The sequence below is a fragment of the Mobula hypostoma genome, chromosome 2, assembly GCF_963921235.1.
Source record: "Mobula hypostoma chromosome 2, sMobHyp1.1, whole genome shotgun sequence".
NCBI classification, from domain to species: Eukaryota; Metazoa; Chordata; class Chondrichthyes; order Myliobatiformes; family Myliobatidae; genus Mobula; species Mobula hypostoma.
The window spans coordinates 249,776,455-249,788,655 of NC_086098.1; the positions used below are offsets into that span (position 1 = coordinate 249,776,455).

Genomic DNA, 12,201 nt, shown 5'->3' on the forward strand with positions numbered 1-12,201 from the left:
ATTTCCACTCCTAACAATCTTCACAAATGCCGCCCCAACTTTAACTGGCTCCCGCTGAGTCCATTTGGAGCTGTAGGAACGCACCACGTATTTCAAAATCCGCTTGCCTTTTTTCACGTGTGGTAGATAAGGAGTTTTTAACGCCAAGGAAAAGAATAAACAAATTACAAAATGTCAATAACGCCCGACACGGAGAAAATGGGGCAGAAATCTGTCATGGTCCGGTCCGAACTCAGCATTCCTGTTCACGGTCCGGTCCGTGGACTCTGGACTCCGGGCCCTCAGCCTGTCCCTGGTTTCGGTTGAACTTAACCATAAGCACCTGATGCTCATCTTGGGGTTGGGAATATAAGTGGTCCTGGGATCGAGTGTGATTGCTAGGTCGTCTCTTCAGTCTCCCTCTGGAACAACCCACCGGTGGAAGGCTAGTGCAGTCATCGAGGTATGGATTTGGCTGTTCCGTAGCCCGCCGAGATTACCGGCCGCCTCGACTCTTGGAGCAACCCCGGACCTAGATCCCTTCCTGGCCCTTGTTGCCGTCGGGTAAGCCAGGCCAATTGCTGTTACCCTGCGATTGGGTCTATTGCTCACTGTCCTTGCCTCTGTGGGGTGGAGTCCCGCGTCCTGCCCAGGAATTGCTTCGAAGTACCCTTGCCTCGTCAAGTCCTCGTCTAACCTTCATGAACCCAAGCCTCGTCATGTCTTCGCCTGATCTCCAGGAACCACAGCCTCGTCACGTCTTCGCCTGGTCTCCAGGAACCAAAGCCTCGTCACGTCTTCGTCTGGTCTCCAGGAACACAAGCCTCATCACGTCTTCGCCTGGTCTCCAGGAACCCAGGTCTCTTCATGTCTTTGCCTGGTCTCCAGGAACCCAAGCCTCATCACGTGGTCACCTGGTCTCCAGGATCCCAGGCCTCGTCACGTCTTTGTCTGCTCTCCAGAAACCTAAGCCTCGTCACGTCTTCGCCTGGTCTCTAGGAACCCAAGCCTCGTCACGTCTTCGCATGGTTTTAGGGTCCGAGCCCGAGTCAAGACCCAGGTTCTGGGTCCTTGTCCAGTCTCCGGCTCGGAGTCTACGCCCAGGATCCTTGCTCCCAATCCCTCGTCCTGGTCCTGTTCCCCTACCCTAGTCTGTGTTCCTGTCCCTACTCCTAGTCTGCGTCCCGTCCCGACATTTAGTTTTGTCCGTTCCTGTTCCTAGTACTGTAGTGTCTGTGTCTTGCATTTGGGTCCGTTCCCAACGCCTTCTTCCCATATGTCAAAATTACGATGGAGACAGGGCCCGAGAGGGGGAAGGCTTGAAGGTCGACTGAACGAGAGATTCAGACACACACTGTACATAGCGATGGTAATTCTGTTCATCCCATGTGCGCCGCATTGAACCGGTCCTGCCCTACTTCCCGCCTGTGACAGGCAAACAAACTCGTCCGAATGCTTGCAAAGTAGAAAGTTATCTTTGGGCACCAGTTGTCTGTTAATCGATACACACAATATACACACTCTTACTGACAAACTGGAACACGAGCAATATTTACGTCGTCGTCTTCCGTCGAACTGGGAACTATTGGCGTGTAATTTGACCGTGATAACTACCGCAGAATAAAAACCTGGGAGGTAAGAAATAAGACCAGTTTACATAGGACGTGAAAACCGGCTGAGAGTCGAAGAGTAAATGGAAGGATACTTTTTCAGTGAATATGTCGGCTGTGAGAGAAAGGGGAATCTGGGATAATGTTTCAACGTGTTTCTCCCCGACCCAGATTGCGAATTCCTGTTACAAAACGCACGCAATTGTGGAGTAACTCCTCTGTTCTTGCAGCAGCGAGTGAGAGGAATATGCCGTCAATGTTGCGGACGAACACTCCTTACCCGAGCAACGATGGGGCGCACCTGCTGATCATCGCACCACTGAATCCGTCGGTGGTGTTGACGGCGCCTGAACAGAAGGGATCAGAGGAACGACACACTCACAGTGTATTTTCAGTGCGGATTGGCGGACAGTTTCAAACAAGCAGGCCCGATGCTGAAGTTCTTCAAGTCAGGCCGGTGAATTATAAATAGCCGCAACTCTGCATTCCAAAGATCTCTGTGATAGTGTAAATAAATTATCGATCAAGTACCTTGGCATCAATTGTCAATTGTTTATTCTCTTCCGTAGATGCCGTCTGACATCTTGATTTCCCCGCACATTTGAGCATTTGCGGAATTTCTTTTGTTGTTGATTCCTGCAGCACTTTGTGTTTCTGGCAGCATACAAACTAGGCGGGAGGAACGGAGATGTGGGGAGGAGATGCTGTTGTGACTTAAATTCCACTCAGTGAATGTAACGAAGATTAAGTCGTGTTAGGAAAATTCGTTCTTCTAACTGCGGATGGGCTGAGTCAGAAAAGGAAAAGAGGTTCCCAGCGCTGCTCAGGCTGAGACAGGTCGTTCTCCTACGGAAACCCCTGCGTGACAAATCACAGAATGGCTATTCTTGCATGGAACGCACGTTCAGTAAAGAAAGTTTACCATATAAACTAAAAGCGCCTCTGGGAGTTCCAAACCGCCCTGTCCTTTTCACTGGACAGGCTTCTGGACCAGTTAACCGACGTGACATTCGTCCGTTCTCGAGCTGTACTGATGAGATGAGACTTGTTATGTATCGTATGATGGAGGGAATTGCTTCAACTTCTGCTTTGAATTCAGTATTCCATCTATTTTGAAATGTTGCATAACCATGTTCAGGGACGGTTTCACCCCTGTGCAAGCTACGCCTGATTTGCTAAATACTGCATTTGCTACATCCGAATCCTTCTCCATCCACTTGTCGATCAGTGAAGCCAGGTGCTAGAAGGCACGTAGATAGGGGAAGATTGGGAAAGAAACGAGAAGCTGGGTGCTGAGTGAATCGAACGCACATACCTTGGATGAGAACAGTCACACGTCAGAAGAGATCACGGTGTGGGACTGAGTGTGTCACCGCTAACAGCGGTCTCAGAGGAGAATTTTACATATTTTTTCTCCACGCTCTCTACATCTTACCTTCCCTCTCGACTGCCCCTGCTATCACCTGTCGGCGTGTGAACACCTTTAGCAAACTTTTTATTTTGTATCCTGCCCCTTCTTTTCCAGTCCTCAGGAAGGATTGCGATATAAATGCTAACTGCGCTTATTCTAGCGTTTTGTGGGTGAGTGGATACTTTGCCTATGGAACGCGTAACGGGAGTACTCAATTTACTAAATGTGTGGTTGCGATCCTTTCCAAGGACTTGAATTATACAAAAGTATCATCGAATGTTTCTGCCTGGTTTCGAACCAGGGATCTTTCGCGTGTTAGGCGAACGTGATAACCACTACACTACAGAAACGCGACGGCTTCCTATCATCTACCGCATGTCCCGGATACTAATGGAGCAGTGCAAAACACTCACTTTCGGTAACAGAAACTCGACAGGAACGAGTGAATTATATACTAAAATCATACACAATACCAATAAAAATGAAAGCAATGGATCTTTTCCTCTCCTAGCAATCTTCACGAACGCCGTCACGACTGAATCTGGTTCCCGCTGAGTCTAGATGAGGATGTAAAATTGCACCACGTACTTCAAAATTCGCGTGTCGTCACGTGACTTCTGTCATGTCTGTGCGAAATGGAGTTTTCAACGCGAAGGAATAGAATAGGCGGTATAATAGGATACCATTTCAGTCAATATGTCGACTCTGAGATAAAGCGGAATCTGTTGAAGGCATTTGATAAGGTACCCCATGCAAGGCTTACTGAAAAAGTAAGGAGGCATGGGATCCAAGGGGACATTGCTTTGTGGACCCAGAACTGGCTTGCCCACAGAAGGCAAAGAGTGGTTGCAGACCGGTCATATTTTGCGTGCAGATCGGTGACCAGCTGTGCCTCAGGGATCTTCGTGATTTTTATACATGACCTGGATGAGGGAGTGGAGGAAATGGTTAGGTTAATAAATTTGCTGAAGGTTGGAGGTGTTGTGGATAGTGTGGAGGGCTGTCAGAAGTTACAGCGGGACATTGATAGGATGCAAAACTGGGCTGAGAGTTGGCAGATTAAGTTCAACCCAGATAAGTATGAAGTGGTTCATTTTGGTAGGTCAAATATTATAGCTTTCAGGTACCCCGTGACGGGAATAAAGAACCAGCAGAAATAAAAAGCACTTTGGAGTCCAGTATTGCTATTACCTAATAATATTTTTAGTATTTAAGCAATACAGTAATATAATTGTGGTTAACTCAAACAGGTTAGCAACGATTATACATATTATACATATAAGTAAGTATATCAGTAAGTGTGGAAATATATATGATAAACCAACCTTCTTCAAGCCTATAGGTAAAAAGTTACAGTCTTACGATGATGAGTAAAGTTCAGTTCAGTTCAGTTCGTGGTATTGAGTTGAGTAGTGATGGAGAGAGAGAGAGAGAGGGAGAGATTTGAGTCTTCATGTGAGCTGATGCCGTCGATCTTCTCGTTGTCCTTTGAAATCCTTTAAAAGTCACCGACTGTGACTTTAACAAAGGGGACCGGTTTACTGTGGTGGAGCTATCCCCCAGGCGAGGGTGGACACATGGACAACTCCTCACCAGTCAACCCTTTCCCTTTTCACTGCAAGAGCAACTGATCGATCCTCCAAACCCACCTTTTTTCTGCGGGCACAACAATGCTCATTCAGTGTCCAAAACATGTGTCTGAGGTCTATATCATCTGACCTCCTACTTATCTCACCGTACTGGGTACCACCTGTCATTCAAATAACTCCGCCCTTTTCTGTCTGTGTAAGAATACAAGCAGGCAATGTCGACATGATTTTCTCACTCCGTCAATTCCAGGAGAAGTGCAGGAAACAACAGAAACCCCTCTATGTCGCTTTCATCTACTTGACTAAGGTTTTCGACCTTGTCAGCAGGGATGGGCTCTTTCAGATTCTCCTCAAGATCAGCTATCCCCCGAAACTCCAAAGTATCATCAAGTCATTCCATGACGACATGAAGGCTACTCTTCATTACGATGGCAGCCAATCAGAACCCTTCGTTATTAGTAGTGGAGTCAACCAAGGATGCGTGTTGGCCCCAACTTAATTCGGCATCTTCTTTTCTCTGCTATTGAAGCACGCGTTTGGGACGTCGACAGAAGGCATCTACATGCACACCAGGTCTGATGGGCGGCTGTTCAACCCTGCGCGCCTGAGAGCAAGAACAAAGGTGCAAAACATCTGAATACGTGTCATACTCTTCGCCGATGACGTTGCATTCCAAACAGCAACGACAAACTCTCATGGACCGCTACTCCAAGGCATGCAAGGACTTCGGGCTTACCATCAGCCTAAAGAAAACAAATGTCCTTGCCCAGAACGTAGTAGAGACACCAGTCATTACCACCTGGGTGGGAGGCCTTGATGGGCCCCTGCCGACACCGTTAAATGCTGCTGTACCAAGCAAAAAAAGGCAAGAACAAGAGCAAAGGTCGTACAGGTCTAAATATGAAAGCTGTGGACCAAGGCATTGGTTTAGGCTATAAACGTACAGGCCTTAAGAGGGAGGGCAGGAAGTAATGCAGATTCTTAGTTTGAAGGACAGCATCTAAAGCACTCAAAATTGACCTTGGCTTAGTTGGCTTAGTAAAGTTATGAGGGAGATGAAGTATGATGTACCCAATCTTAAATCTTTGTTTAGCTATTGCTGCACATACCATAGGCCTCATTTCTCAACCAATACCAAAGCATTTTTATCTAGGTATTTTTCTCAACCGTGTGTTCTGAGAAAATAAAATAGAAATGAGAGACAAAAAGGCCAAGAGAGATGGCACTATGGCAAACTAGGAAACTTGACAATACTCCAACAATCTTTTTGAAAAATGGGATCCAGCACATACTAACCTATTGCAGAGTAAAGACCACTTATTACTTGCTGGGTTTGTAAACAGTCAACTATTAGCCTATTGTCACAAAAACAGGAACAGCAGTGACAAACAAGCCTAGATATTTGCAAAGTCAGATGCTTGTTTTTCAAAATTAAAGCCTAGTTCTTCTGGATTTCTTTGCAGCAAAGTCCTTGTTCAGATCACTAAAATCCAGTTTCCGAACAAGATCATTTTCAAGTGACATCAGAGTAAGATGACTCAGCCTCTCCTGCCCCATTGTGGATCTGAGCCTATGTAGTTGCCCTTATCAGGCCTGCCAGATATGTCACTGGAGCCTCTGATAGCCAGTCCCCTCTTGACCAAAAACTTCACAACCACCAACACTATTCTCAACACGTAGGTCCAGTAGACACACTCTGACTCGAACTGTTTTTGCAGTTCTGTATCTATTCTTCCGCTGTCAGACACAAGCGTAACGTAGGTCAGTATCATTTTCCTGTGGTGTTCGCTATTTTCATGCTCTCCTATGCGCTCAGCGGCATGCTTCCAGTCGCTAAAACCAGTTTCGAAGATGGACTGACAGTTACCATCACTGAAGATGCGGCATGCAAAACAAAACACACAGCCGGTGGAAGGGGAATATAAGAGCCGGTGCCTTGACATGTACTCACCATTTACGAGCTTGCGTTTGAAGTGAAATTTCGAGAAAAAACGTCTCTGCTGTTTGTATACTCGTTCCGAAGCTTTGATATCCACATCCTTATTCTGGCAGGACTCCGGCCCTTTCTTAACCCAGTACGCTCGGACTCAATCATCTAAGGTTTCCTTTTCCCAGCGAGCTGGATCAGTGCTGTAAGGATCCTCAGTTGCGGAAACGTTAACATTAATGGCGACCCGACTTGGTTGTTCGGAGGCCTCTGTGGTCGAGAATCCCAAAGCAATGCTCTCTGCCTCTTCAACGTTAGCTGCTGACTGCGACAAGGCGGTCTTGTGCTAACGCTGGTGCTAGCGCTAACTGTTGAACAAGTCTCTATTTGTCCACCGGTCTCAGACTGTGAAAAGAGCGACGGTACTGCTGCATGATCGAGAACAGGTTAAAAAAAATTCTGTCAATTTCAATGTCTTTTTTAACGCTTCTTTCTCACGCTCCTGTTTTTTTTCTTTCTTTTTTTTCTTTTCTGTGCTCCACTCTCGTATTTTCTTTGTCCGCCATGATGATAGCTACCTATTTTGGGCCCCTGAGCTGCAGCCCAGCCTAGTTCTGCCTAAATTCCGGCCCTGATTACCATCGACAATTACGATCTAGAAGTGGTCCACGAGTTCACACACTTGGGGTCGACCATTAGAGACACTGTCTCCCTCGATGCTGAAATTAATAGGCATATCGGCAAAGCAGCATCGATCCTTGCTCGACTCCCCTCGCGGGTCTGGGAGAATCCGAAACTCGCTACAAAAATCAAGACTGCTGTATGCAATGCTAGCGTTATCAGACTTGGACCATCTCCTCCAAGCAGGAGAGGAAACTCAATAGTTTTCACCTGCACAGCTTTCGCCGCATCCTCGGCATCACCTGGAGAGATAAAGTCCCAAACTCTGAGGTCGTCTGGACTTCCCACAATGTTCACGGCTTTAAGACAACGCAGACTGTCCGTTCTATGAAGGATGGTAGACTGCCAAAGGCGAACTCTACGGAGAGCTAGCAACAGACAAGAGGAACGTTGGTAGACCCCAGCTTTGATTCTGCAAGCGCGACATGAAAGCCTTAAAAATCAGCACAGAGTGCTGGGAGGATACAGCAGATGACCGCAACAAATGGCGAGGTGCTTTTCAGCAACACCGAGAGCAAGGCGAAAGAGTGATCCTGAGTCAGTCTGAGGAGCGGAGAGCTAAACGGAGAGCACAGCGGACATCGGACAACAATTCCACGACGCCCTACACATGCAGCAACTGTGGCAGACCCTGCCGTTCCAGGATCGGCCTCAATAGCCACAGTCGACGCTTCTCGACAAACCAGTGACTACCGGAGGCGCAGGACCCATGGTCAACCACGACCAACGGAGGCCACACACAGACCATCCTTTCTAGCCATGATAAACTGTCATGTTATAAATTCTGACTTCTCTTTGTCCAGCGTTTTGTGGGTGAGATTATACTCAGTTTACGGAACGAGTAACAGGGGTACTTCATGGAATAAAAGTGATTTCGTCCCTTTCCAAGGATTTGATTTATGCAAAAGTATCATATTCTGTTTCTGCCTGGTTTCGAACCAGGGACCTTTCGCGTGTTAGGCGAACGTGATAACCACTACACCACAGAAACCTCACAATTATCTACGATGTAACACATATCATGGACACCAGTGGAACTACAGACAACGCACAGTTCCAGCCAATAAGGTCGAAAAACTAATGATTGAATTATATTCTAAAATCATATTCAGTATCAAGGAGAAAATTATACACTTTCAAAATTGTCCATAACAGCCGAAACTGAGAAAATGGGACGGAAACGAAGATGCAGACAGAAGCACGAGAGAGGGAAGGTTTCAAGGTTGACTGAATGAGAGATTCGGACGCATAGAGTACATAGCGATGGTAATTATGCTCATCCGATGTGCTCTGCCCTACATCCCTCCTGTGATGGACAAACAAAATTTCCCGAATGCTTGCAAAGTACAAAAAATAACATGGGAAAACAGTTGTTCATATGAGTGGTAATCTTCAGTACAGTATAGACCATAAGACAAAGGAGCAGACGTCGGCCATTCGGCCCATTGAATCTGCTCCGCCATTTTATCATGAGCTGATCCATTCTCCCATTTAGTCCCACTCCCTGGCCTTCTCACCATAACCTTTGATGCCCTGGTTACTCAGATACCTATCAATCTCTGCTTTAAATACACCCAATGACTTGACCTCCAGTGCCCCCCGTGGCAACAAATTCCATAGATTCACCACCCTCTGACTAAAAAAATTTCTTCGCATTTCTGTTCTGAATGGGCGCCCTTCAATCCTTAAGTCATGCCCTCTCGTGCTAGTCTTCCCCACCATGGGAAACAACTCTGCCACATCCACTCTGTCCATGTGTTTCAACATTCGAATTGTTTCTATAAGGTCCCCCCTCATTCTTCTACACTGCAAGGAGTACAGTCCAAGAGCGGTCAAACGTTCCTCATATGTTAACCTTCTCATTCCCGGAATCATTCTAGTGAATCTTCTCTGAACCCCCTCCAACGTCAGCACATCCTTTCTTAAATAAGGTGCCCAAAACTGCACACAGTACTCCAAGCGAGGTCTTACCAGTGCCTTATAGAGATTCAACATCACATCCCTGCTCCTATACTCTATTCCTCCAGAACTGAATGCCAACGTTGCCTTCGCCTTCTTCACCACCGACTCAATCTGGAGGTTAAGCTTAAGGGTATCCTGCACGAAGACTCCCAAGTCCCGTTGCATCTCGGAACTTTGAATTATCTCCCCATTTAAATAATAGTCTTCCAGTTTATTTCTTCCACCAAAGTGCATAACCATACACTTTCCAACATTTTATTTCATTTGCCACTTCTTTAGTCCATTCTTCCAATCTATCCAAGTCTCTCTGCAGACTCTCCGTTTCCTCAGCACTACCGGCCCCTCCACCTATCTTTGTATCGTCAGCAAACTTAGCCACAAAGCCATCTATTCCATAATCCAAATCGTTGAAGTACAATGTAAAAAGAAGCAGCCCCAACACGGACCCCTGTGGAACACCACTGGTAACCGGCAGCCACCAGAATGGGATCCCTTTATTCCCACTCTCCGTTTCCTGCCAATCAGCCAACACCCTATCCACATATGTAACTTTCCCGTAATTCCATGGGCTCTTATCTTGTTTTGCAGCCTCATGTGTGGCACCTTGTCAAAGGCCTTCTGAAAATCCAAATACACAACATCTATTGCATCTCCCTTGTCCATCCTACTTGTAATTTCCTCAAAAAATGCAATAGGTTTGTCAGGCAGGGTTTTTCTTTAAGGAGACCATGCTGAGTTTCGCCTATCTTGTCATATGCCTCCAGGTACTCCGTAACCTCATCGTTGACAATCGACTCCAACAACTTCTCAACCACCCATGTCAAGCTAACAAGTCTATAATTTCCTTTTTAGCTTCCTTGCCCCTTTCTTAAATAGCGGAGTGACATTTGCAATCTTCCAGTCCTGCGGAACCATGTCAGAATCTATTGACTTTTGAAAGATCATTGTTAATGCCTCCGCAATCTCCACAGCTACTTCCTTCAGAACACAGGGGTGCATTCCATCTGGTCCGGGAGATTTATCCATCTCTAGACTATTCAGCTTCCTGAGTATTTTCTCTGTCGTAATTGTGATTGTGCACACTTCTCTTCCCTGCCACCCTTGAGTGTCCGGTATACTGCTGATGTCTTCCTTAGTGAAGACGGATGTAAAATACTTGTTCAGATCTTCCGCCATCTCCTTATCTCCGATTACAATTTCTCCAGCATCATTTTCTATCGGTCCTATGTCTACTCTCACCTGTCTTTTACTCTTTATATACTTGAAAATGCTTTTAGTATCCTCTTTGATATTATTTGCTAGTTTCCTTTCATAGTTCATCTTTTCCCTCTTAATGACCTTCTTAGTTTCCTTTTGTAAGCTCTTAAAAACTTCCCATTCCTCTGTCTTCCCACTAATTTTTGTTTCCTTGTACGCCCTCTCCTTTGCTTTAACTTTGGCTTTGACTTCTCTTGTCAGCCACGGTTGCATCCTATTTCCATTCGAAAATTTATTTTTAAAAATATATCTGTCTTGCTCCTTCCTCACTTCTCGTATAAACTCCAGCCACTGCTGCGCTGCCGTCCTTCTCGCTAGTGTCCCCTTCCAGTCAACGTTGGCCCATTCCTCCCTCATGCCACTGTAATTTCCTTTACTCCACTGAAATACCGACACATTGGATTTCGGTTTCTCTTTCTCAAATTTCACAGTGAACTCAATCATGTTATGATCACTGTCTCCTAAGGGTTCCTTCAGCTCAGTCTCTCTAATCACCTCCGGTTCATTACACAATACCCAATCCAGTGCAGCCGACCCCCTAGTGGGCTCAACAAAAAGCTGTTCTAAAAAGCCATCTCGCAAACATTCTACAAATTCTCTGTCTTGAGATTCAGTGCCGACCTGATTTTCCCAATCCACTCACAATTATCATAACACTGCCCTTCTGACAAGCAGTTTCCATTTCCTTTTGTAATTTGTAGTCCACATCCCTGCGAAGACCCTTTATCCGAACAACAATGTTCATTACCGCACCACTGAATCTTGCTACATACAAACTAGGCATGACGAACGGAGGTGTGTGTTTGGGGTGCGGCTTTGAGTTAAATTCCACTTAGTGACTGTAACAAAGATTATGTCAAGTCAGAAAATGCGTCTACTAACTTCGGATGGACAGAGTCAGCGAAGGAAAAGAGGTTCCCAGCGTTGCTCAGGCAGAGACAGGTCGCTCTCCTACAGCAACACCTGCGTGACAAAGGTTATCCTTGCAAGTAAATACCCTCCAATAAAGGGAGTTCATACTATACGCTGAAAGCGTCTCTGGGAGTTCCAAACCACAGTCTCCTTTTCACTGGGCAGTCTTTGTGACCAGTTAATCTCCGTGGCATTCGCACCGTCTGCGCGCTGTACTGATGCGCTGGAACTTATTCTGTATCGTCGGTCCGATGGAATTGCTTCAAATTCTGCTAACTTCTTTAACTTCAGAATTCCATCTAATTTGAAACGTGTGCATAACCATGTTTTGGGAAGCATTCTCCCCAATGGCATGTACGGCTGAATTTCTAAAGACTGCATTTGCAACATTCGAATCCCTTTTCCGCCAATTGTCGATAAGTGAGGCCGGGTGCTGGAAGGAACGCAGATACGTGGAAGATTCGGGATGAAATGACAAATTGGCTGCGAAGGGAATCGAAGGCACTTACCTAGGATGCGAATAATCGCAGGTGAGAAGCCATCGCAGTGTGTGACAGAGAGAGTGTGTCACTGCGCATTGTTGTTTCAGATGAGAGTTTTACACAATCCTTCTCCACGCTCCCTACACCTAACCTTTCCTCTCATCTGCCTTCTCCTAGAACCAGCCAGCTTTACCAAACTTCTTATCCTTGTTCGTGCCCCATCTTTTTTAGTCCTGATAGACGATCGAGGCATAAATGCTGACTTCTGTTTGTCCAGCGTTTTGTGGGTGAGGTTATGCTCAGTTTACGGACGAGTAACAGAAGTTCTCCATTGAATAAACCTGGTTGCTACCCTTTCCAATTATTTGATTTATACAAAATTATGACAGAA

General features: G+C 46.0%; 2 non-coding genes across 2 annotated transcripts; both read right to left on the minus strand.

Moving 5' to 3' along the window:
- Positions 1-3,277: 3,277 nt before the first annotated feature.
- On the minus strand, positions 3,278-3,350 carry trnav-aac (transfer RNA valine (anticodon AAC)). The gene has a single exon. It is a non-coding gene; the product is annotated as a tRNA-Val (tRNA).
- A 4,765-nt stretch (positions 3,351-8,115) lies between these two features.
- On the minus strand, positions 8,116-8,188 carry trnav-aac (transfer RNA valine (anticodon AAC)). Its single transcript has one exon. It is a non-coding gene; the product is annotated as a tRNA-Val (tRNA).
- Positions 8,189-12,201: the final 4,013 nt, after the last annotated feature.